The 26,518-nt window shown below is 39.5% G+C and overlaps 1 protein-coding gene across 1 annotated transcript in view; it reads left to right on the top strand.

The window, feature by feature from the left end:
* The first annotated feature begins 11,297 nt into the window (after positions 1 to 11,297).
* The window catches only part of LOC135698606 (ankyrin repeat domain-containing protein 50), a 49,342-nt gene continuing 34,121 nt past the window's right edge, over positions 11,298 to 26,518 (top strand). The window contains exon 1 of the mRNA XM_065218650.1: positions 11,298 to 12,431. The gene's annotated coding sequence lies outside the window, so the exon portion shown is untranslated. The remainder of the gene's footprint in view (positions 12,432 to 26,518) is intronic.

A 26,518-nucleotide genomic window follows, 5' to 3' on the forward strand; every position in this document is an offset into this window, starting at 1 on the left:
TCCGTTTGGTTGTTCCGCCTATTCAAATTGTTGGTGCTACAGACCAAGATGTTTTTAATATGGAAAGGTGAACTTAAATCCAAGCTTGCAAATGCTCATTACAGCTAAAATGCTATTTTTCGGATTGATGAAGTTATGAGATATTTTAATGATTATTGTTATTTACAAGATCACGCAGAAAAATTTACCGTCGAAACAAAAATATTTGAGGTAAATTTAAACGTAAACTCAGTTTGTTCTGGCCACAAACATAAACTAGGTTGATTTCAAACGTATTCTATGTTTGAATTCATTGATAATAATGTTTAAAACAAAAATAATGTTACGTTTATTTTAAAAATATTCGTGTTGAAAATAAACGTGAATATTTTTGATTTATTTGAAAACTATATGCGATCAAAAATTAATATGTTTATTTTAAACATGCTTTTCATGTTTAAAATAAACAAACATATTTTGAAATTATTTGGCATTTGAATGCTGAATAAATCAAAATAAAATTGATAGCAAATAAATAGAAATTTCTGCTATTATGGAAAGTCTGTGGATGTTTGGATCCGGGGGGCCGTCGGGGTGGGTGTCCGATCAGATCCAGTTCAGTAAAACCGGTGAAACTTTGTGATATTAGCGTCATTTTTCGTTTCTGACGCTGGTCCTCATACCGGCCTCTTTCTAAGTTTAGTGTTCGGGGATGATCTGCTTTTCTTTCGACGTCGGGTGGGGGGTGAGGATGATATGGGGATCAGCATCAGAAACGACGGATTGACGTTAATATTGTGATGTTCCACCGGTTTTGTCGAGCTTGGAGCACTTGCTTGCGTTGGTTTCCGGACCCTCTACTTTGGTTTCGCCGCTTGCAGGCCGTTTTCGGTTAAGTTTGCCGAATGTAAACAAGAAGGAAAAAAGGACACGCTAAAAATTGATTACCCAGATTATGTATTGTTGAAATAAACATGCTTTTGAATTTAATTTAAACATACATATTTTTGTTGAAAACATGTTTTTAATTTACTTTGAACTATTCATATTTTTATTTAATAAACATATATATTTTTAACTTAAATGAAGAAAATTTGGTTCCGTGATGCAAGAAGAGAAGGTAAAGTGTGTGTATGACACATAAAACCTGTCAATTTAGCCTTCAGAGGGTCACAATAGCGATTAGCTGTAACGATGAGCAACGCGATGAGCGAGTAATCAGCGATCATAAAATCGCTAGTTGTGACCTTCTCAAAGCAAAATTGACAAATTTGATTTGTCATACACAAACTTTTCCACCTCTTCTTGCTTCTTACAAATTAACATTATTATTATGGTATTGCATAGTTTTATAATTACGAAAAATAGCATTTTAGCTGTAATGAGCAATTACAAGCCTGGTTAGTATCCCAACAAACAATTTGAGCTGCTTAATGGCTGAAGAAGCAAATTTTTGACTGAATAAGCTCTTGTTCTGCTTCCAATGTTAGTTGGGATGTGTGGGTGTGTATTGATTCCCGAGAAATTCGCGTTTAAAGCCATTGTTTCCGTTTTGTTGTTTCGCCTATTTCAATTGTTGGTCTAGAGATTTGCAGTAGACCAAGATCATTTAATATGGAAGGTGCACTTGAATCAATGACGTTTATACGGCGTAGAACCAACCGGTGGAAACTAACGATTTTTAATTGGCTCACTACTTGACTAGCCTATTGGTCCCAAGCAAATCGATTAACGTATCCCATTCTAGTCGATATTCTAGTACTACAATATGTTTGTTTTGATTCGCTATGAATGTTTGACCAGATAAAATGAGGGGTTAGTGGATTTTCCTATGTTTCGAGGGGTGCATCGATTAGCTTGGGACCGAAGAGAGTCAAAAAGTTGAGCACGTTTCTTCGGGACCTTTTGGTCTTAGAGTTACCTCTATGATAAAACTAAGCATAGGGAGCTGCGTAGGAGTCTAGTGCATCCTGGAAGCACAGACAAACAGACATAACACATTAAATATTTCTCACTGTAAAACATCGTCGCTAAAACATTACCGCCATCTGTTGAGTTCACTGTAGTGGGCACTGCACTGAATAGATGGCGGTAGTGTGTAAACGTCAAACGCAAGGGAATTGACTATGCGCGCCACAGGTAGCGGTACTACCAACTACGATACTTTTAAATTGTCCGTTAAATGCTTGTTCGATGAACAAGTTGCGAGTGTTATGTCTGTTTGTCTGTGCTGGAAGTATGCCTACACTGAAACAAATCGACATGTATCGTTTATTGGGTCCATCTTATAACATAGCAATGTCAGCAGATTTATCCATTCTATGTGATGATTGATAGATTCCATCGGATTATCACTTAAAAACTATGACTGCGATATGGAATGATTTATATCGTAATTTCACATACTTAGTACTTGATAAAACTTTGCTTCGAACAGTGTTAGCGATAGGTAAGATGTATATGAATATTGTCTGATATATTTCATGGTGAAAAACTGTTGATATGTCATGGGTAGGAACAGACATCTAGAAACTAATGGAAAATCAAATAAGTTTGCACTATGAGAAAATTCAGTAAAATATACCTGTTTTCATGATGAATATTGCTCACTAAAAGATATATCTTATAAGATAATCATGTATATTTTATTGGAGTTGCTTTTAACGATTTTTGACGTTTGTTGATATGTCACGTGCAAACAGACATGTAGAAACTATTGGACTGTCATTTAACTTTGCAGTATAGGAAAACATGTATATCTAATTGAAATAGCTTCCTTTGATTTTTGAGGTTTAAAGATTGTAAACAGATCTATCCCAATCATTAAATAGTCATATAAATGTGCCTTTTAAGAAATCCAACAGCAAACATTTGTTTTGGCCGAGGTTTTGGCATGGCTTTCCGGGATGAATATCGCTCCCAATAAAAAAAACATCTTACATGATTGTTCTTTGTGAATTATTGAAACAATTTTCAACGATGTTATCATTCACTCATTAAAATGGTTAGTCGAACTAAATATTGCTAGCAAAAATGATACTGTATTGCATAATCTTTGTTTGTCATTGTTCCATAAGATAAGGGGTTCCGGAAAAGAATGTATTGAGATTGAAAAAATGGGCATGATTCTACTGCAATATTTACTTTGCTAAAATTCTAATTGTAAGCCTTCTACACGGCTAATTCAGATTTCAGCACTAGTACTCGAACTCCATGAACCAGTTCCATGAACTCATATAATCTAGTCGTTGTTTTATTGCACACAGGAGCATTAAGCAAGATTTGAATACACGACACCACCGAAACGGAGCATAAATTTGTCAGTGCTATTTTTCTTCGCTCTAGCAAAACGAGCATAACGTTGCACTACATTCCATGTCGGGAGAGCTGTTCTTACTTCATGCTAATTGAACGAGCTCAATCTTGAAGTCAGCCGTGTCCCAGTGGAATCGAGCGCAAACACCGAAAGCATCACACTTCAACAGTTCTTGATCGAATCCCAAATCAGCTACAATAAAAAAAGACACAACTGTGAAAGCTCCTCACTGCGTGATGTTTATTTTTCGATTTATTTTTAGAAATCGATTAAATATATGTGTCAAAAGAAGAAGTAAATTTCATGTGATTTTCACATAAACTTTACTTCGATTGATTTATGACACATATATTATGTTGTGGTGAAAAGTAAAGCTTATGCTTATGGGTTTCAAATCCATTTCAGTTAATTATTATAATTTGACCGATTTTCATTTATCATATGACGATCATATAAAAATTACCAAATTATCAGCATTGTAAATGTATCAGATATTCATATAGAATTTACCTGACACATTTTCAATCATATAATTTTCATTGGATTATCTTATAGCGCAAATTTATTAGACTTCCACATAACAGGAATATGTCATATTGGCTCAGTGTACATACGAGATTGCGTTCGTCCCAAAATGCATCACATGATCTTGAAGGAGAACGATGGATAAGTTTAGACTCGAGTTTAGATTAGGAATACTTTCTGTCTCTTTCGTTCTTATCAACTTAACGTTAGGAAGATCTGAGCAGGAGACAAATCTTTCTAGGCTCAAACCGAGGGGGGGGGCGACACATCTAAATCTCAATTCTAGATACTCGAAAAATCTAACAATAGCGAATAAATCTTCAAAAAATCTTCTTTCAGTTTTCGCATAGTTGCACCACACATCATCTTTTTGCAGGAAATCTTCCGAATCATCTTCAATCTTCTTTCAATCTACTCAGTGTGCGCGCAGCTAATCACAGCAAACCAAAATCTTTCCTGCATTGCATATAGAGTCGCCCCCCTCGTCTCAAACCGCTATTGTATAAGGAAAATTTTCTACTTAATAAATCGAATGTTTTCGTTATTCTTAAAAAGTCTGTCGATCTAGCTGTCAAGGTTTAAACTTAGATAACTGTTGAGACCAGAATCTCTAATTTAGTGAGAAGTTCAGTCCTCAGTCTAAAACTAAAGTCCAAACCTGATGAACTACGCTATTGTAACGGTCTAGGTAACGGTCTCTTAATTAAGTAGACTAACTGTCTTAACGTCTTGAACAGTTTTTGATAGAATCGAGAAAAAGACACTCGCTTCAGCAGTCCCGGCAGGGCAACGGCGCACCATACAAACTGTTCGGCGTGGTAAGTAAACCTTTGCGTGATTAAACAAACTAGAGGCAGATTCCCAAATAAACGCGAACCATAACTTGACCTTACCGAAAATGGTTAAAAATTGTTTATAATCCATGTTAAACTTTAACTGAAATAGCTATGGAACTTCACATGAACGTTTGTTTAATAAAGTTTTAACCCGAATTTTAACCTTATCACACTTAGAAAGTAATACCAACTCGGTTTAGTTTTCTACCGAACCTCTTCGGTTACCAACGAGAAAGCGAATAAATTGTTTAAACACATTTTTTCAGGCGTATTTATCGAATCAGACCCGAATTTCGGTAAAATAGTATAAATGTGAAGGATAGAAATGAAGACTGAACCGAAAAGTACGGTCAAGTATCGACATTTACAAATTCGCTACGTGAAAACCGAGAAACTCGAGAAATGTTCGCTAAAACGTGTTAAACGTCAACATTTAAACTTCAAGAGTTCCACTTGCGCCGAGACTTGCGCTCAACTTCGCGATGAAAATTTTAACCGAAAGCTCGGTTCTCTAAGCTGAGTCTAAAATTAGTCAGCCATTTTTTCTCGCGTGTGCTCGTCGGACGTGTGCAAATTTTTAGTAAAAATGGAGAAAAGTTTTGGAGCAGCTGCAACAGTAGTATTTGAAACTAACGGTATGATTTTATTTGTAGGCATCTTGTGCTAAAGTTTGTTTTTACTGCCGTGAAAATGTACAAGCTGGCTTGCAAAGGCATTTTAAAAACCATTTGAATAAGAATGACTTCAAAGTCAGTGATATTTTTTTACTGTACTTTTCCACACTGTAACTCGCGTTACGGCAGTTTTTATTCGCCAAAACAAATTAAATACATATAGGGGAAAAGTTGGCTTCGGCAATACCTTAACCTATTATCGTCAGGGGGTAAACAAAATCCTAGAACACTCAAATTTGGCCAAAAGTTGCACTGAACCACAATGTATCCATATGCCAAAATTGAACTCTCAAGGACGTTATTTACCCCCCTGACGATAATAGGTTAAGGTATTGCCGAAGCCAACTTTTCCCCTATTTCATACATTTCTTTGACAAAACTGGTTTTATTTTTATGAAAATTCAAAGCAATGTATCCTTAATCAAAATTTAAAGCAGGATTTGAAGAGAAAACCGAGCGCTGCCCAAGAGAACCAAATTCCGTAATTACAACAGGTGGGTCGGTTTGTTTGACAGCGTTCGGTAATTATTGAGCAAACTGATGTTCGGTTTTTTTTTCTGCTTAAATTTAAATTCCGTCAACCGAGATTTTCGGTAACTTTGACAGATTGTGGGTAGCAAAAAAAAACTAACGACAGCTCGGTTATTTCTCTTTGAACCGAACAGACTACCGAGCGTTCAACAGATAAAAATTCGGATGAAATCAAACCGAGTTCGGTAATATCAACAATCAATACGAAACTAACGATTTTAAATTGGCTCACCACTTTAGTAGCCTATTGGTCCCAAGCAAACGATTAACGTACCCTATTCTAGTTGAAATTCTATTACTACACTATGTTTGTTTTGATTCGCTATGAAAGTTTGACAGATAACATCAGGGGTGTGTGGATTCATGCAGAACATGCAGGGGTGAGTGAAATAGCTTGGGACTGCTTGGGACCGTTGTTCTGGTACTGAGTGAGCCAAAAATAATAATGATTTTCTTCGGGACCCAGTGGTCTTAGAGTTACCTCTATGGTAATATTTTCTAAGTGTAATGTATTATGGATTTCTGGAAGTGAACCCTTGAGTGAACCTTAAGAAAATGGGTTGTTTAGAACCATTACCATTCAAAATAGTTGTTTTCACCATACATTTTCGGGAAGAGAACTATTTTAGAACATTTTTACATGTGGTTTGAGAACTGTAGTGGTAATGGTTATGGTGGACAGTAAGCAGCGTTGCCAGATATACCGATTAATCGGTATTTATACCGATTTCCAAACTAGATGCTGATATACAGATAAGGTTCCTCAGAATACCGATTTTGAAGATTATATACCGATTTATACCGTTTTTTAAATAATCAAAATTATTATTGCGCTTGAATTTCGAAGCAAATTTTTGTGAATACCTCATATTTTTTTAGTCTTCAAAATTCTAAACAATCATCTCTAAGGATGCCTTATGCTTGATCCTCTTTCGATTAATGTTTGCATTTCCTCACCGTTTTTGGCTACCCATCAATCGAGAAATAGTCCATGGCTCTTTCCGGTAATTCCTAGGGAATCGAGAAATATATTTTAAAAATTACTTAACTTCCAGAAGTTTTTATGCATTTTTAAACTTCCTAAAGTTTCATTCAACTTTCTCTGGAATTTTCTTCCACCTTACCTTGGAAGCTTCTTCAGCCTTCGCTCGAATGATTCTTTCATCTTCTCCCGCCAGTTTTTTTTTTTAACTTTCCCGAAGGATGCTATCAGATTTTTATTGCGGATCCACACTAGCGGCAAGCACATTTAAGAAGTTCTGAAACTTCAGAAAAGTCCAGACTTTTGTGTAAGTTTCGATAAATTAAAGATAGTTTCATTAATTTCTGTTAAAATTCGAAAACCCGGGAATTTCAGAAAAGTCCAGTGAACTCCAATGAACTTAAAGAGACATCATAAATATTTTGGAAGCTTCACAAGTCCAAAGAACTTCAGGGAAATTTAATGGTTTTCAGTAACTTTAGTGAAGCACAGAGAACATCAGGACAAATCCATTAATTTCAATGAAATTGCTGAAATAACAACCCTAATAAACAAATACCATAAACGAACTGTATCCCGGATGGGTAAACTATCCCACAAATGGTTTGGATGATACCCCGAACACGTCGTTAAGCTCTCTTATATGGTTATTTTTATTAGGGAAAGCAGTTCCGAGAAACTCAGGCAATTTCCGAAAACTTCAGCAATGTCCATGCCAATTTAAGAAACGTAAGGGAAGTTACATGAACATTTTAACATTGTGAGAACATTTTATTGGAAGTTCTATGCTTTCTAATGGCAGTGTCGATAACTTTTAAAAATTATAAAAAAAAAAAAATCGGACGATCAGAGAACTTGAATGCTGATGTTACAATAAATTCAAGACAATTGTGCGAGCACTTAAGAGATTTCGTAATCTTCAAGAAAGTACAGAGGCCTTCTAAGATGATTAGAGATATTCCGGTAGTCTTATTATAATCAAAGAAGTTCAGAGCGCTTCAAGGATGACCAGAGAATTCCTAAACAGCCTTTAATTTCAGGAAAACTACAAGAACTTTTTGAGGAATTATGGAATATTCCTTAGTGCATTTTAGGAATGTTCCGAAAACTTTAGGTAAAATTCCGAGTCTTCAGGAATGTTTTTTGAATATCAGAAAAATTTTCTGGATCATTAGAACATCCCCCAGGAATCTCTTACTTCCGGAATTATGTCCTTTTTTTTTTCGACTGTTTCGTAAGCGCTCTGGTGTCCGACTTTCTTAAGTTGTTTCTTCCAATTTACCTTAGGAAGTTTCTGAAAGCGTCTCCAGGAAGTTTATTTCGTCTTCTCAAGGAAGTTTTTAATTTTTTTTTTCGGCTTCTTCTGGAAGTTTGACCATAAGCCAAAGGTTTTTTTTTGTTCGACTTCTATTGGAAGGTTTTTCCGAGCTTCTTCTGGCTTTCCCTGGAAATGGCTACTTCTGGAAATTTACTTCCGATTTCCAAATCTTTTCTGGCTTCCTTTGGATTGAAATTCGATTTTTTTTTCCGATAGATTATTTAAATTTTCGCCACAAGTTTCTCAATTCGTGTCTTGAAAGTTTCCCGGAGGTTTTTCCAGCTTGTCTAGAACTTCATCCAGGGGAGCTTCTTTCGTCTTTCTCTTGATGTTTTTTCAGTTCCATTCAGAAGCTTATTCAAATATTTCCCGGAGTTTTCTTCCGGAATTTTCCGATCATAGTCACATAGATTATAGCTACAATTTTGCTTTGATTAACGGCTTTCTCACTGCAACGACTACGATGTAATCTACCCAACATTTCGGCCATAGATTGTGACTTTTTTCAAGGGAAAATATTGTTTGTCGTTATTGTCAATAGTTTTTTTTTTTTTCATTTCGTTTATTTGGCAGGCTCAAATGTTATAAAAATAACTTAGCGGAGCCGAGTAACATAGAATACCAATTATGGTACTCAAAATGCAAAAAAAAATATGTACAAATATATTTTATCATATGATTTTTCTGGGTGGCGATCGAAGCGGCGACAAAGCGATCTTCTCCCGTGCACGCAACTTCTTTCTTTCCCGAATTTGTTCCACATTTTCATTGAATCCGAATCGTGATCGCTGCTGCTGTTTCTGAACATCGTTTCCCGTTGCATGCTCTCCGCTACTCTCGTCGGTCGTCGGGGTAATCACGTCCATTTCGTTATCTTCATTCAACATCTCCAACCCCGTGTCCGTTTCCTGATCGCTAATGACAAACGACGCACCTTCCACCACTACACCAGCATACGTACTGCTGCTGTTTTGTTTTCTTTCACTTTGCTTTCCTTTTTCCTTCAGTTGCTTCTCCGGTTCCTTCCGAGCCTTCCGCTTGGGACAGGAAAGCTTCCGGTGTCCGTCCGCCTTGCACAGAAAACATTTATCTTTGTTGCCATCATAAAAATTATTTCCTTTGCGATTGAAGAAATGTAATGACGTGGGGATTTCCTTCTTCACATCCATATATACACCGCGTATCCCTGTATATACCTCAAAACACAGATCAGTTGGAAATTTCTCCCGGATGATGCGTTTAATTTTCCCATATTTCCCCAGCACTTTATCCAGCTCGTTGTCGGGTACCTCTGGTGGCAAGTCATACACACGCACATATTGAATGAATTCACCAGCATGCGACATGCGTACCTTTGTCGTTGTTCCATTCGCATAATGGAAGATTAAATCCTCCGAATTGAATGTCAGAGCATGGAGCATCGCTTCCTCTGATTTGAACTTCATGAAGACTCCCCTTTCCTCACCAATGCGATAAACAGCTTCCATTTCAGCCGGATCCGCGTCGAGTACTTTGGCGAAATTTACTATCTCTCCGATGTTTGGTTTAGCATCATGGTGGCTGAAGCTAAACTTGATGGTGTTTTTTACTTCACACATCTTGCACCGTAGCAACAAAAGGTACCGAACTGCTAGCAACGAACAAAGAGCAACCAACAATCAATACGAAACTAACGATTTCAAATTGGCTCACTACTTGACTAGCCTATTGGTCCCAAGGAAACGATTAACGTATCCCATTCTAGTCGAAATTCTAGTACTACGCAATGTTTGTTTTGATTCGCTATGAAAGTTTGACAGATAAAATGAGGGGTTATTGGTTTTTCCTATGTTTCGAGGGGTGAATCGATTAGCTTGGGACCGAAGAGAGTACCAGAGCTGAGCCAAAAAGTTGAGCACGTTATTTCGGGAGCTTCTAGTCTTAGAGTTACCTCTATGGAGCAACTATATAATAGCGAGTCTCGAAAACAGGCTATCGTGTGGTTCACAACGAAATAAAAAATCGACTGCTGCTGTAGACAGCTGTGGGACAACTGATGTTTGTCAATAGTTTAGTCGTTGTTGTGGCTGATTTTCCATATTTTTGTTTCATTTAATGATATTTTAAGACTGAGAAAGCCGTCAAACAAAGCAATTCCCAACAAACAATTTGAGTTGATTAATAGTTAAATAAGCTATTTTTTAGCTGAAGAAGCACATTTTTGCCTTAATAAGCTTTTATTCAGCTTTCAATGTTTGTTGGGTTCCCCTTAAATCCCAGTCGTCACCATCGTTAAAATTTTCCCTTTAAAAAACGGCAAAAATATAAAATTAAATAATTAGTAAATACCGATTAATACCGATTTTTATATACCTTTGATACCGATAAGATTTAAAACAATCTGGCAACGCTGACAGTAAGGTCCACACGGTAAGAAAAAAGTACCCAACGGCCAGTTCACTTTTACCTACTTTTGACTAGTTTGTCTCCTTTTCTCCTTCTAATGTTGTCAAAAACGGAGGAGCAAAACCACCCAACAGGGGTAGTAAAGTGTGGGAACCCAACGTTGAGTATAATCATATTTACCTACTGTTGGGTACAACTAACTTACTTTTGCTTTAAAAGCCAGTGGAAAATTCCATACGAACTGCACACAAGTAAATGAAAATTACTTTGACCCGCTTTACCTACTTTTGGGTTCCTGCACTATAGTGCCGAGATGAGTGAAAAGAACTTAATTTTGGGAACTTTTTTCTAACCGTGCATGAATGCGTTCAGTTCGAGGTTCAGTTAAAGTTTAGCATGGATTATAAACAATGTTTAACCATTTTTGGTAATGTCAAGGTAATGGTTAGCATTTATGCGGGTTGTTTTAACTCTTCTGCCATCCGTGCCAACCAACTCGATTCAAATTTCACTTCGCTCATATAAATAAATAAAACTGGCCAATTTGAAAGTCAATCAGGCGGAATATATGCACCTTTGATGAAATCCAAATCGTTCGTATTTTGCAACGCGCCTAACCGCTTCGGTGTGGATCGCAAGTGCACCCTGTTGTGGATCCCGTTTTTGACGGCTTTCGCGATCGATGTTTGGGTAAAAGGAACGGACGGGGCCTCAAAGGGGGAAAGGACGCACGGAGCGCCCAGCAGAAAACAGTGGTGAAAATTTTCTTCAGAGTGCAGTTCAGCTGAATCCGTACGACGCGAGTGCTGCCTAGTTTTTCGCTTGCTATCGGTGGAAAATACATCCGATCCGGTGCGTGTGGGCTCGATTCGCGTAGCCAGTGATGTAACAGATCCGCTGGGAGTGAAATTTTGGCCGGAAACCGTACGTTCGGGGCGGATTTTGTGGATTGAAAAATTCGATTGAAGTGGCACCCCCCTCAGCGAGAAGAATACTAGTAGGTAGCAGCGGCAGGAGGTGGAGGAAAAGCCTGCTTCTGCTGGTGATGGAAGAGTAGTAGGTAGTTTCGATATAATTTGCGTGAATGGGACAAAAATCAATTCGGGGAAGCAGGAAGCAAAAAAAGCTCGATAAAATTGGGTGTGTTGGTGTTGGTCGCGGAGCATAAAAAATAATAAATTTTAAAGTTTGTTGTGTTTTTCTACGGCGACACGAAAGGAAGGAAGTTTGCCGTTCTGATCTGATTGAGTGAGAAGCTGGAAGGGATCCAAAATTGGATTTAGGGGGATCGCTTTATGTTTTTTTGTGAAAGGGCCACCACCACAGGCAATCCGGTTTTATGCTCACAAAGAAGATGCTGTGATGGGAGAAAACTAACCGAAAGAAAAGCTGAAAAAGTGCACACGAATATGATTATTATCTGGCTGGCTGGCCCTCGGTGTTTTGTGTAGTCGGTTGGATCTCCGATCGAATGCCCCTTTGAGGAAGAAGCTAGCTGGTGGATGCTGTTGCTGCTGGTGAATGATAGGTGTGAGAGCGGATTGTGAAAATTCAGCCTGAAAGATACATGCAATTGTATTCAGTAAAAGCCACCTTCTAACTCGTTGCTTTCGGTGATTACTCATGTTGCGGAAGAGTTCGGCGGCACCCGGGATCACGTTTTATGTGAGTGAAGAAACTGCATCGTCGACGGCGGTGCATTGATGCAAGAGAAGAAAAAAAAAACTCCTACACGCGGCTGATCATCGGTGTTTTGCATTCGAAGAGAAGACGACGGCGACGCACATCGCCAAAAAAGGACTTGCTGCTGCTTCCAGCCGGACTGCCATCCGGTCCTGCTGCTTGCTAGATCTCTGCACATTTTGCGAGACAGCGACTCTAACAGGTACGGAATACAAATCGAAATTATACAAATTATTCCATAGAATGTAGAAGCTTCCATCGACGGTAGCGAGCTCGGGAGGAATCATCCAAAACCAGGCAGGCGACAGAGAGCACATTGTATGCCATTTCCTACTGCGCTGATTGCTTGGCTGGCTGGTGATCGAAATGGCAGAGTAGCTGCTGCTGGCTGCCCGACGACGACGACGGCGATGAAGACCAAGGAGAAAAAGTGTGTAGGCAAAAATCGATAAGTCTAGAGCACGTCATTCAAGCGAACCGACCGGGGAGCAGCCACCTGGCTCCCGGGGCACAGTCCTCGTTTTTCGTTTCATTCTTGAGAGGATGTTGCCGATGGTAGCTTCTTTTATTCTTGAGCCTTGGTCCGGGGGTAGAGAAAGTCAGTCGGTAGTAAAAAAAAAATCCATCTGTCGGATTGCAGCAAATTCAGTTGTTTCGCAATTGAGTTGTATTTTAGGTGACCGATGGTGACGGGCTGGGATGGATGTGTATACAATGCGGACGGACACCCCGCCGCGAGTGGGTGGTGGCTTGACTCGTTCGTTAAGTAATGGGAAAAGTTGATGATTATAATCCTTGTTTTCCACTGCCGCATGAATGATTAATAAGCGGACCGCGATGTTCCTTTTTGTTTGCTCCTTTTAAGATAATTATCATGAATTTGATTTCGGGTACATAATTACGTTTTTATGTTGTGTCGCCGAGGACCTTTGATCCTATTATTTCTTCAAGCACACTTTCTGCATAATCCATTTTCAGTTTGGAGAAAAGAAAGTGTATCATTTTGTTGTTGATTATATTTGAATAGCTTCTATTTAGGGAGTTTATCTATCTTTTAATGTAACAGGTGGACGCATAATTGTCCCATGTGCTATGGAATTTCATATACACATGAGCAAATAATTATGCTTCCATCAGCAGGAAGCACATTGCGTTTCATTAGGGATTACGATTATGTAGAAGCTGGACCAGGATCTATCTATTGGATGGTAAAACGCATTGAGATGAAAGGGTTAATTCCGCTCATTTATTGAAACGAATTCAAGCATGATTTATTAAAAGGGAGTATCTGCTTTTGTAAACAAAGATTCAAACGGAAATTTGTCGAAACTCTTAACCCTGGATATCTGGCCGAAAGTTAGAACGCTTTATAAGATATCATCAGTAGATGGTGAGATATGAACTTAAGAATATTTGTAATAACTGGGCTATCTGAATTGAGAATGATGATTAACATAAAAAACAGTACAGCTAACATAAAAAGTAGATCTTTCCAAATGCAAGCCCCTCGTTCCAGGGTCAAGTCGCTTTACATCCTACAATCACCCATCTCTCACGAAACTCATAAAACTGATGCTTCCTACACATAAGAACCACAACTATCTAAACATCGTGCACCCTTGAGCTTAATCTCTCGCTCAAACCACACCGGCTTTCATCGCATACTTTCAATCTGTGATTAGCTCAAGAGGCGGATCCCTTCGGGCAACTCCAGTGAAGTCACCCATCTATAAGTATGTGGTGCACGCCATCAACCAGATGCATCATTTCTTGCAAACGAGGTCATAATCTGTGGTTGGTTGGATGTGCGGAAGCCACTTCGTATGCCACCTATTTATGACTGGAATACTAGCTCAACTGGGCGATACTCGATACTAGTCACGACCGATGATGGAGAAGATGCCTCGCTAATGAGTCGAAAGCCAATTATCACCAACCAACTCGTTGCTGGTTTCGATTTTCATGGCTCGCTCCACTGCGAGATTTCTGCAATAGTACACGTGCTAAAAACAACACGAAATCCAAGCCATACCATAAAAAAATATTCTACGTAGTCTCCAAGTGCACGCAAGTTTAACGGGTAGTGAGTGGTACGGGTGGTGTCGCCCACATGACATTGAATCTATTCTGTTTTTTTAATTGCTTTCGTCGTTGATAAATAAACAATGTCTACAAAACTGGTCGTTCGTCGTGTCACTTGAGCGAGTAACGATAGTTCGTTTTCGTTTCAAAAGCTTCATCAGCTGCTACTAGCCGGAGAGCCCTCTGGTGCAGTTGTTGAAAAAATCGATTTTTGGCTGCCAGCAAACCTGCAAAAAGCAAACACAAAATATGATACATAGCGCACTGGTAGAGGTACATCACTATACACACAGACAGGCACGGGAGCATTATACCGAGTGAAAAGCCAAGGGAAGAACTTTGCCTGATTTTTGTGTTGTTGCTGTTGCCGGTCTTATCGCTAGAACAGCAATGATCAAATAATACACAGAAGAGTGGTTTGGGGTGCAACAAGACTGCAGCTCGGCAGCAAAGGAGGGAGGCAGCGAACTCTATCGACCCCTTTTGCCGCTCGTTGGCCGGCTCGATGGTGCCATGGTGAATCTCGAACAGAACGATAGCTGCGTGGCTTCTGGATAATTATGCAAGAAAAATTTGTATGAAGTTTGATGACATTGAATTCCTCCAGGATTGGTGTTTAACTCCTCTGGACAAGACACAGATACCAAGGTCACTTATTTACTTTGAAGAATTAGTTTCTACTTGCACAGCTGGTAGCAGGTCACTTTTTAGCGGCTATATGGGATTAATCATATCGTCCGGAAATTTTCCACAAAGATGGCGCTGTTCCGCTGGTAGGAAGTGATAAAAATCCCCATATAGATTAGTGACGTTTAACGCTCGCGCACTACTGTGTTACCTGACTTATAACGAATAAACGTTGTATACGAGTACCCCGAATACAACGTATAGTTCGTCTAATATTACATTGCAAATGCTATGCAAAATTAGACGAGTCATACGTTGTATTCGGGGTACTCGTATACAACGTATATTCGTTATAAGTCAGGTAACACAGTAGCGGGTGGATCTCTGTGTAAAGTTGTTTATTATTTTCCTCTGGCTAACCTAAAAAATGTATGAAATTAGATCTGTCAAAATTAGTTTGACAGCGATTTGTTACGTACGTTTCTCGGATATTCATTAACACGCGCTCATATACCGTACCAATACAACTGGACGCGACAATCTCTATATCTAGGTAGAGCTGGAATTAGGGCGTAACCGCTTTTGTAAACAATGACTTCTGGAAGAAACAATGACATCATTGATAAAGAAGTACAATCAAACGGGCAAATAATAAACGGTGGAGAATCGAGAATGGTACAGGTAAACAGAAATGGCACCGAATAAAATTAAAATAATCCAACGCAATATTCTAAGTATACGTCCAACGGATACCAGAGAACTATACACTTGTTTGATGAAAAACGAAATAAAAATTGCCCTCTTATCATTGTGAATGGCATCATTGCCATAGTTTTAATTTTCAAAACAAATTTACTTAGGCTTCTCTTCAATTTCAGCAGGAATTTTAATCGTTTTCAGCATAAAGCAAAGAAAGAAACGTTTCACTATTTACGACAATCATAACAAAAACAATAATTGACAGCTATTTATTTCTACCTTATGTGTGTGAATGCACTCGTGAATTAACACACATCATCATACACAGGTTTAATTTTTGCTCAGAAGAGGCGTTGCCGTTACTGTCTCCTGAATTTTTGGCAGAGTTGCCAGTTTTCTTGATTTGTAGTTAAAGGTGAAACAAAAAAAATCTTATATTTGTTTCAAAACAATCTTGGGTGAGCCTGATTTTGAACAAGCAATGGTCGTTTGTTCCAGCATTTTGTATTACAATTACATATTTTTTGTACTTTCTTCAGAACTTGATCAACCTTGAAAAATATCCAAAGAACTTTACTAATATCTTCGTCTATCTGGGGATTTTTTCTTTTAAATATTTTCAGCTGTCTATAAAGGATGTCTGAATGAGTATACTGTAACCTATGCAACGTTCCCTAATCATCTAAAAAACTCCCTTAAGTTTTACAAAATTTCCTCAAGTTTCACGAAGTTCGCTGAATTTATTCCAAATTCCACATTTGTTCCATCTCTCTTAATTCTACGAAGATATCTGCGCATCTTCTGGAACGACCCACGTCATCTACAAATATTTTTGAATATCTGGAAAGTTCCTTGAATTTGAACGAAGTTCCCAAAACTTCTATGAAGTTCATTGAGCTTTTTTGAATTAAGATCTCTGACAAATTGCAACGAAGTTCCCTAAGCTGAAGCGCGGATCCCTGCAGATCTGAGAAGATTGCTGAACTAATTTAAGATCTTCTACAAAATTCCCTGCACTTACATGAAGTTTTATGCAGCTTCTCAAAATGCTACGAACCTCCCAAAATTTCTTCAAAGTTTACTGCACTTCTTCGTTTGCCGTTGATTTTTCGCGAAGTTCCTCGTATGGAATTTTTTGAACATGTTACGTAATTCCCTGAACTATTGCAAGCTCATTAGGCTTCAAAAATGTGTCCTGAAATAATATAAATATCCCCGAACAACAATGAGGTGCCCTGAAATTAAATAATGTTTAACTTCTACGAAGATTCCAAAACTTAAATAGAGTTCCCACTTCTACATAGTTGTCTAAACTTTTCCAAAGCTTCCTGAGTTTCTACGAATTTTTTTGAAACTCTATGAATTTCCCAAAATTTTAACAAAGTTTCATTAATTTTTACGATTTTCCCTGAACTTCTTAGAAGTCCTTGAAGTTTTACGAAGTTCCCTGAGGTTAAAGAAAAATCCCTGAACGCTTGGCCAATTAAACACATCGACTCTGACTTTGACTCGGAAAACGAACAGACCCAAATTCTTTCGCTATATCTTTTCGGCAACCTTCGTCTTTGTTAAGCTCAAGTGAAGGTTCTGAGAATTGAGATGTTGAAATAAAGAGGATTCGTAAACATCACGTGAACCTGAAGAATGTCCTTTTCCAGATATCACATATAACAGAAAATCTTTAAATCGATTTATCTCCGTATTACTGCTATAATCGAGATTTGGAAGGTTTTTGGGTGTCAGAAATTTGTTCGCCAAATAAATGTTTTCCGAAGGATTTCTGATCAATTTGATATGTTGATGGAATATATGGAAAACTCAATTACAATTTCCAATGAGTCGTACGTGTTCGATTTTAATTTTGAAAATTCAGAAGAAATCCTTATCAATTTGATGTGATATAGGCAGTGGCGTCGCGTCTACATGTGCAACCTGTGCACGACACAGGTGTAGATAATTTAAAAAAATGCGTTCAGATTTTTACAGATTTTATGGTCACATTATAGCTGTACTTCTTTACTCCAGACCACAAGTGACCATGAATACACTATTTTATCTATTACATCTTCGACCTTGATTTGCTTCAAAAAGGATTAAATTCAGTTCGGGTGGTCTGCCAATCCCTAATGCAATGATTTCTAAGCGGGTCGATATCACTACCATGACAAAACTCGTTAAATAGTGCACCTAAAAGCGAGCTTTTTTGGGTGGCTGGTGGCATGTTTTGAATGGTCAAATGCCTGATGTAAGCCAAGCAGACCTTCTATCACCTCTTGAAACATACCACAAATTTTCCACAGTACATGGCGGTTTGCACCACTAGTTGTAATTGAAACTTTCAACAGTCACGCGTCAAATGGAAGTAACACGGAAACAGCAGTCTGGGTGGGACGTTATCACTTGCAGACCGGCTTGAATGTGCGACTTTAAATTAGAAGAACATTTGCGATGTATGTGTGCCGCCTAAAGCGTGCATTTCTCGCTGTGCACGCGCTGATTGTAGGCAAAGATAGTAATGAAGAATGAGAGCGCAAAAGCTCGCTCTCACTCTCTTGTCAGTTGTAAATCTCTCAAATTCCGATGGTTGCGCCGGTGAACCTGTCAAAACTATGAGCTTCCCCTGGTTCATTTTCATAGTGTTGTTTTGATGATTAACTCATGTTTGCTACCCAGGAGACTTCAGTGGAAAGAGTTAGCCTTGTGATAAAAACGAGAATTAGTTAAGTTTTGCAATTCCTTTTACTTCGGTTAGCGCGAAAAGGGCCATACAAGTTTTGCTTATACCCCGTTCAGATTACAGCCTATATTACGTAATATGGACTGTCTTGCAATGAGCACTCATACAAAGGATTTCCAGTGAAAACTAGATGTATGAGTGCTCATTGCAAGACAGCGTATATAACGTAATATACGCTGTAATGTGAATGGGGTATTATACAAGATGATAGGCCCTCAAATGTTACGTTCGGTAGTGATTAATATATTAATTGAGAATATGCCTCTCGAATTCATGGAACAGTGAAAAATAAAACAAAAACTAATATGTGGTGGTAAACTATAACAAGCAATGTTTGGTGCACAAGTAAACAAATGAGGCACGCGACGCCTCTGGATATATGGAGAACTCGATTTAAATTTCCGATATAATTTCTTATTATTCGGAAGAATTCCTGATCACTATGATATGATGAGGGAATTAATTGAGATTTTTTTTTGTAATTTTATTTGTACAGGCTCAATCGAATCAACTTTACAGAGCCAAGTTATCATTTTCATTATACATTATAAATGTCTTAAAGAATTTGACCGATTACTCGCGGTCTTCTCGAGGTTAGTGGATGACAATTGTTTGGATCGGGAGAGGGCAAAGGAGATTTGGAATATGATTTATGATTCAAAAATTTCAGTATTTCTAATGGAGAATTTGCTTTTAATTTCCAGTCAATCGAAGGGTTTCCATATAACCTCCGATAGTTTGGAAGAATTTCTGACCATCCTTGTATTTTGAAATATAGTCTAACTGCCCGAATGTCTTCAGAAGGATTACCTGATCAATTCAATGTGTTGATGGAATATATGATAACTCGATTTCAATTTCCGATTAGTCGTAAGTATTCGATATAATTTATACATTCTAACTGACCGAAGATCTGCAGAAGGACTTCAGATCATTTTGATATGATGAGGGTATACATGGAGATCTCAATTTCAATTTCGGATCAGTCGTAGGTCTACGGTATAATGTTTGATCATTCGGAAGAATTCCTGATCAATTTGATATGATGAGCGAATTAGCGAAAAAGGACACGTTCTCTTTGGATGGAAATGCCACTTTCCCGGACAAAGCACACCACTTGAAGATGAATGCTCTTTTCCACCCAAATTTTACACAACTAGAAAAACAAAATCCTTAGCTACAATCGCACGGAATTTGTTTCCCGATATTCGCTTTCCTTCACCGGATTTTTGGGACGTTTCCTGGAAAACCTCCCAAATCACAGACAAACGGCTCAAAATGTCCGAACGATTACCTTAAACCAACTATAAAATGTTTCACGAAAAAAAAAAAAAAAAAAAAACAAAAATGAAACATTTCACGTCAGGGGTAAGTCACTCTGCCACCTTGTGCTAACACGCGCTTTATCACATCAAGAACACACTTCGACACACTTCAACACCCTTCCGTCACATCAAATTTCAAATTTTCAATAAATTCTGGTACCACTGCCAAACGTGTATCCATTTCATGGAAAACATGTCAGAAGGGTATATCTCGAAACGTAAACAATGACTTTGAACTTCGATTTCTTTTGAATGACCACACACCCACGGAATCTGACCACACCAGCTCATAGAACATGGTTGTGTTGTCATTCGTAAGAAACCAACGATCCAAGCCATTGTTTACGTTTCAAGTTAGACCCTTCTGATATGTTTCCCCTGATTTCTAATATTTTTGTTGTGTGGCTCACTCAACTTACTGGTCAAACTGGAGGACTAAACCTCGACTGAACCATCACGCCGAAGGCACCAGTTTCAAAAATATCAACGAAGCCAGTGGGTCGGAAAAAATACGAGCATAACGAAGCGTTTTGGATTCCCCCAGCCACGATTGACTGATGGTCAAGTCACGGGGCATCCCATCCGGTGGCGCAGGCATCAGTGATGAGAGTTCTACTTCCGACTCAGAGAGCAAGTCCGCCCTACAGTAGCTGCAATTCTAGCATTAGTTGCAGTTCCGGAAATGATGACGACCGAAACTTCATCGAGGATGGCTTCCAGAAAGTGTCCTCAATGGTCGAATGTTCACTTCTCCAGGAAATCTTGCAAACAGCGTCGGAAAGAAGTGAAAGCACTCGTCTTCCAAATGCAGTAAGTAGAGGCCATCTCCAGTGGAAGCAATGCGGGAGCGGGTCATTTCGTCGAATGGGTCATTTCACCGAATGGGTCATTTAGATGAAGAGCAAGCCTTTTTCTACGGTTTTGTAATTTTCTCAAAACTCAGTAAATTTTGAAATCAATCTCGAAAAAAAGATTAAGAAGGTTTGAGCTTTTCAACTTGTCAAGCTATTCAGCTATGCTTTCTTCTTTTGAACATGCGCAGTTCTTTCGAGTTGCTTTACATGGAAATATTTAAATGGTGTCCAAATTAATTTTAATTGTATACTGATTCTTGATTACAATTTGGCAAAACGACCCATTCGGTGAAACGTTCTTAGGCGAATTGACACAGCCCCAAGCAATACATCCGTCCAGTAGTTTCCTAAAAAAAACTACAAGGGATGGTGACAAGTTGGGACACAGTCAGAAATTTAACTCTTTTGCCTTAAAGCCTTTTGAAGATGATGATGACGTGTAGGCAGCTGGATCCGCAAATCGGATCGGACGATCGCATATTCTCGCAAGAGTCTCGGCCCATCTGCTGCTGGACAGGGAATCAACTGGTGTCTGCGACAGGTTGGAAGGCCGCAGAATATCAGTGTCCACCTAGCTAAAGCTCCTCTCCTTTTTAGATTTTCTCGTTAAACTCCTTCTCTCAATAAGTTGGTAAATCTTAGCCTTTACCAGAAAGACGCTTTTTCCCAAGAAATTTGGCTGAAGGAAGGAGAAACGTTTAGAATAAAGAACTTTGAGATGGTTTCGAAAAGAAGACCGCAGGGGTTTGGAGGAGTAGGGATTTTGGTGGAGAATACAGTTGGGTTCAGAGAAATTATACTGCCAGATTTTGAAGTTCTTGAAGCGGTAGGAGTCAAAATAGTTAGTGGAATGGAACCGATAAGCATATAGACTGTTCCAGAAAGTATAAGCACACCTTATTTTAACGGTCACTTTGAATATAATGAAATATTTTAACATTTTTTGGCTGCGTCCTTTTGTTTGCTCATTTCTGAATGACATTGCATCAAAAAAGTGCTCAGTTTTGTGTTTGTGTTTCCTGTGAAACCACGGGCCCGCAAACTCTACGATTCTTTATTGTGTCGAAATTCTGGGTGTATAATAATGGACGACGAAACGTACGTGAAACTAGATTACAAAACGTTTCCCGGACCACAATTCTATACTGTAAGCGAAGGCAAGGACATCCCCGAAACGGAGAAGGCAATTTTTACCGAAAAATTCGGTAAGAAGGTTATGGTTTGGCAGGCAATATTCGAGTGTGGTAAAACATCTAGTCCGTACATCACAACGGAGACGATGAACACTCAGAAATACGTTAAGGAATGTCTCCAGAAGCGATTGTTGCCGATGATCAGGCAGCACGAAGGTCAAGTAGTATTTTGGCCTGATTTGGCGTCATGTCATCACGCAAAGGACACTTTAGAATGGTACAAAAGTCTAAATGTATGTTTCGTGCCGAAAGACATGAATCCGCCGAACTGCCCGGAGGCACGGCCAATCGAGACTTTTTGGGCTTTAACCAAAGCAAAGCTTCGAAAATTAATAAAACCAGCGGACGACATCCAAAAATTCAAAAAAGATTGGCCAAAAGTGGTCAAAATGGTGGGAAGTACTACTGTGCAGAAGCTAATGGGTCATGTTCTAGGAAAAGTTAGGAGTCTTGGCTATGATTAAATATGTTGATTAAACGAGAGTAAAATATCATTTGAAATACAAATAAAAATATGATTTGCCAAATAAAATTATTAAAACTTAAAAAAAAAACATGACTTTTTTGTTATTTTGAAAGTGTGCTTATAATTTCTGGAACAGTCTATATTATCAATTTACCTGCCACATGGCTCGAACTAAGAAGCTATAAACGACCTTAAAAAGCTCTTTCAATGGCTAGATCTTCAGGAAGGAGACATAATAGTAGGTGCTGACGTGAATGCGCATCATGCCAGTTGGAGCCCCGAGTACCCGGAATGTCAGAGAGAGAGAGAGAACTTTTCACAGTCTAGTGACTGACTCGAACCTGATCATGCTCAATGACGGTTCGGCCACAATGAACTCCCCTCCAGGGAGTAGAGAATCAGCGATAGACGTAACGTTAGCCACAGCGGGAGTAGTTAAGAAGGTGACATGGGAAGTCGTGCCAGAAGAATTCGGGAGTGCTCATTTGACCATCAGCCTAGAGATGGGAAAGGAAAATCCAGTGGTGTATGGAACTTCGAAGAAGATAAATAAAGACAAAGCAATAAGATTGCTCAACGCGAACCGGCCTCAGTACATCTACGAGCCGGAAGAAATGCAGGATATCCTCGACGAAGCACTGGAGGAGGCATCATATGTAATCAGCAACAAGAAGAACAATTTTTTAAAGAAGTTTTGGAACAAGGACATCGACGACCTGTACAACACCAAGAGAGAGGCGCTGCGCATGTACAATCGGGACAAATCAAGAACAAATTTCATCGAGCTACAACGAAGGAGAGCGATGTTTAAGAAGGCGTTAAGAAAAGAAAAGAGAGCATATGTGAAGGAGCTGAAGGAGAAGATCGACGAAAATACCCCGGCAAGGCAGCTGTCGAACATTGTGAAGGGAGTCGACACTGGGTTGTCAGGAGAAAAAAAGAAAGTCATCGTAGCCAGCCGAGAGATAGGAAGGTAACTGATGGACTACTTCTTCCCTAACACGCCTAGTGAGATTTTCTGCCCAACTGTGTCAACAGTGAAAGATCTGGAAGGTTTTGAAAACGCATTGAAGGACTATGAAATCTTGCAATGTATTAGAACGAGAAAACTTCACTCAGCAGCGGGAGAAGATGGACTATCGTACTACATCGTCAAAGGACTGTGACAGTGAGATGCTGAATCAAATATTTATGACGGAGAACATCCCCGAGAGCTGGAGACGAACAGAAATATGACCCATCCCGAAGCTTGGAACCGATCCATCGTTACCTAACTCGAAAAGATCGATTGGGCTCATGAATGTTAACCTGAAACTGATCAACTCAGTGGTAAAAAACAGAATATAGCAAGTCGCAGAAATAAACGATCTCATTCCGATGAGATTCTTTGGTTTCCGAAGTAATAGCTCCGCCACAACGTGTGTCAACTATGTTGTGAACACCATTCATGAAGTGAAGGCCCAAAACCTGGAGTGCTTGGTTGCATTTCTAGATGTATCTAAGGCATTCGATTGCGTTAACACAAACTAACTGCTGGTAACACTAAAGGATCAAGGAATTACTGAGAAACTGATATCATGGCTGCACTGTTACATGAAACACAGGATTCTTGTTTTGAAGACGGAGGAAGGAGAGATTACGAAAGTGGTGAATGGCGGATTGGCCCAAGGGTGCCCGCTTTCTCCCGTTCTGTTCAACCTCTACACAGCTGCGATACATGAAATAAACAACGAGGATTGCGAACTCGTGCAGTTCGCAGATGATTTTTCACTCATAGTGAGGGGGCGATCGTTGGAAGAAGCGGCGGAGAAGATGAACGTGGTATTGCAAAAACGGCGATAATCCCATTCACAAGGAAGAACACGGAATACATCAGAATTAGGATCCAAGGAGTAAATATAGAACTGGTGAATACACACGTCTATTTGGGCTTCACCTTAGACAGGGAACTCCGCCATCGAAAACACATAGAAGCAGTTAAAGAAAAATCCAGCAAGACACTTCCACTTCTAAAACTCCTCGCAGGAAGGAATAGCGGCTTGAATCCAGCGACACTAGTCAAGATCGGTAATGCCTTGATAAGAAGCCGATTGGAGTATGGTGCATCGATCTATGGAAGCGCAGCAGATACGAATCTCCAAAAAATCCAAACGATCCAAAATAGCATGTTGAGAACAGCAATGGAATATCTCGAGTCCACACCAATTCCCGTCTTGCTCTCGGAGACTGGTTAGGTACCGATGAACCAAACTATGGTCTTAGCCGTCTGTAAAGACAATCAAAAAAAAAAAAACAATGACTTCTCTCGATCATTTCTCGAAAGCTATGGCTCTCGCTTGCATCACCATCGAGTAGGGGAAGACTTCCCATTGTTTACGTTTAGTTCTTCCACCTATTTCAATTGGTCTAAATGCTGACTAAAAGTAAATTGGTACGTCCCTCGCGCAAACATCTTTGACAGTGGTTTGTTTACACTTCTATCGAAAAAGTTTGATCAAAGTAGTCGATCGCGTTCAGAAATAACGTCAAATGAAACTCAAAAAAAAAAAAAATTGTACACAAACACTTGAAAAATCCAGAGTGGTCCGGTTCCAGGCTGGCTAAAGTGCTGAAGATGCCGAAAACAACAGTTTGTCGAGTGCCTAAAACCTACAAGGAAACCCTGAGTGTGGAAAGGAATCAGCGGACCTACGAGAAAACTGGAACCAGGGATCGTTAGCTGCGCAGCAAGGTGTTGAGTTGCGTTAAAGCCAACCCCGGTCGCAGATTGAGAAACCTTCCAACCTACAGATTTAAAGGTTCCCAAATCAGATACCACCAGTTTGACCAAGAAAGCTCAACCTGACTGCTTTAGAAAGAACCGAAAATAAAAAGAAGATGAAGAAGTAGGAAATTTCCTCCGCATTCTATCGACAAATATAACTGTCATCATCTGTCCATATCCGTCCACACTTACGATGACTCCACTCACTAACTCACGGCGGACAAATCGCCGTGCCGATTATCCCAAATTCCCAAAAATGTTGACAGTGTCATCCAATAAAAAAAAAGCAGAAAGCGAGTAAGAATTTCTATTTTCTCAATCGCAAAGACCAAAAAACAAAAACAATCACACCACACGCGCTAGAGTCAACAAAAAAACAACAACAACAGCAAGAATCTTTAACCGTGCTGTCGATCAAACGTCGCTAGCGACGACGATGCACGGATAAAATGAAAGCATCATCAGAGGCATCACAACACACCGGCTTGCACGAAAGGAAGAGAGACATTAAACTGTTAATGATCCATAGGCAGTAGGCGGTGGCGGCGAAAAACGTGTAAAACTGAGGGCTGCCACCTTTAATCGTGTGGCCGTTCTCGTGGATCTGGTTCGGGTTATCGGATATCCTCACCCTCCTTTGTTTGTTGTGCTTGTGCAATATACAGTTCGATCGGAATAAAACGACTTTTTTCTCTCGAACGGCAAACCTAGCGAAACTAGCGATGTGGACCTGTAGCTTGACAGCCAAGCCAACGTGCTCTCGGTAGGAATCTTGGAGCCAACCTCAGCAGCAGCAGAATCATGTTTCATCCCATCATTCCTCTTGCCTCTTGTGACCTAGTGCAGAAGTGAAGCAACTTCGCATGCAGTAAAGTATCTCCTATCTATGGCGGCAATATGATGCTTCTCTCCAAATGAGCCAGAACAAACGACTCTGAACGACGGACGCGTTCCCGGAATGAGTGCGAAGAAAAGAACCTCTCTCGCTTGGCACCCAAAGGGGGGAGGGGTTGTGAGGTGGTCCTGTGTGGAAGACACGCGCATAGTTTGCATAACTAGGTGATATGTAGATTATACGGCCATACCGAAAAGCATTGACTGCAGCACCGTGCGGCGAGATGTCTCCACTCGACGGTCGGTCGGATGAGAAAGAATCGATTCGTGCTCGTCAAGAAGATGGTTTTTGTTGCTGTTATTGAATTTCCGAACACGTGACCTGATTCCGATGGCATTTGAACGGAATCTTCGAATGCACCACCTACCTACCTATGGGTATAGATGGATGTTGTTTATATAGCTAGTAAGTTGGCGAACCGGTGGTGCAGTGCAAGAGTTGTAGCCGGCTTCTACTTTGGGGATTAGCACTCGCAGTAAATATGCAGTCGCCGGGTGTATTATTTGCCGTCAAGTGGAACGAGTCAGAATGCGAAATCCATTGTGACGTGTACGGATCGCCTAATTTAAAGTGTTTATTGATTCGGAGGTTTGCTTACCAGTAAGCTGTAAGCTGTGGCTGCATCTGGAAATTAGTCGAATCTGGCG

The sequence above is a fragment of the Ochlerotatus camptorhynchus genome, unplaced genomic scaffold (genome assembly GCF_037179485.1).
Source record: "Ochlerotatus camptorhynchus isolate MF236.1 unplaced genomic scaffold, CSIRO-AGI_Acam_v1.1 ptg000091l, whole genome shotgun sequence".
In the NCBI taxonomy this organism is placed as follows: Eukaryota; Metazoa; Arthropoda; class Insecta; order Diptera; family Culicidae; genus Ochlerotatus; species Ochlerotatus camptorhynchus.